Raw genomic sequence first — 832 nt, 5'->3', positions numbered from 1 at the left:
TAGCATCACCGACCACATAGCGTACGTCCTCCTCACATCCTCTCCGCCTCTCCCTCCTGCTCCCCACCTCCTCACTCTTCACCTCCCCTCCCCATGCTGCTCCCGTCTCACCACCCGGGAATATTCCTTGGGAAAGGGTGGGGGTGGTGGCCCAAAATCATCAAGGGAATGAGATTTTTTGAAATTTCTTTTTTGAAGTTGTTGATTTTTTGCTTTTTTGAGAAATAAAGCATGTGCCGGATAGGATTATGCTAAAGGGATGTTTTGTTCTGATGTTTGTTACATTTAGTTGATATTTATTTACCTTCGTAAAGGAAAAAATTAAAGGAAATAATAAAAAATATAGAATGCACCTTAGGCACCTGAAAGTGGCTCGGAGATTTCAAGCTGTTCGCTTGTTTGTAGGGACGAGGAGAAGGCTACCGAGGACAAGGCTAAGGAGATTGAGTCAACAGCTGTCGAGGTGAAGAAGATCGAAGATGGCGGCGCGAACGAGGCGCCCCCTGTGACTGCCGGTGGCGGTAAGTTGAAATAAATCGCTCGGGGTATGTGGGTTGAGAGATGTGTTGGGTTTGGGGTGGTTAGTTAGTTAGTTAGGAGGGTTTGCGCATTGCCCTTCCTGCCTATCATGGTGTCCTGGCAACTTCCTGGTTAATCATCCTTCTTCTTTCTTGGTTCTGGTTTCTCTCATTCTTTCTTCTTTTTTTTATCTTTATTGCTCTCTTCGTCACGCCTCTCCTCTTCCCTATGTCTCTCTCTCTCTCTCTCTCTCTCTCTCTCTCTCTCTCTCTCTCTCTCTCTCTCTCTCTCTCTCTCTCTCTCTCTCTCTCTC

At 46.5% G+C, this 832-nt stretch overlaps 1 protein-coding gene across 1 annotated transcript in view; it reads left to right on the top strand.

Moving 5' to 3' along the window:
• The window catches only part of LOC106806624 (lethal(2) giant larvae protein homolog 1-like), a gene marked incomplete in the record, with an annotated part of 65,569 nt that overhangs the window by 48,114 nt on the left and 16,623 nt on the right, over positions 1–832 (top strand).

The sequence above is a fragment of the Priapulus caudatus genome, unplaced genomic scaffold, assembly GCF_000485595.1.
Source record: "Priapulus caudatus unplaced genomic scaffold, Priapulus_caudatus-5.0.1 Scaffold170, whole genome shotgun sequence".
Classification (NCBI taxonomy): Eukaryota; Metazoa; Priapulida; class Priapulimorpha; order Priapulimorphida; family Priapulidae; genus Priapulus; species Priapulus caudatus.
The sequence above is the reverse complement of the archived record's forward strand: the minus strand, read 5'-3'. Positions and strand labels throughout refer to the sequence as shown.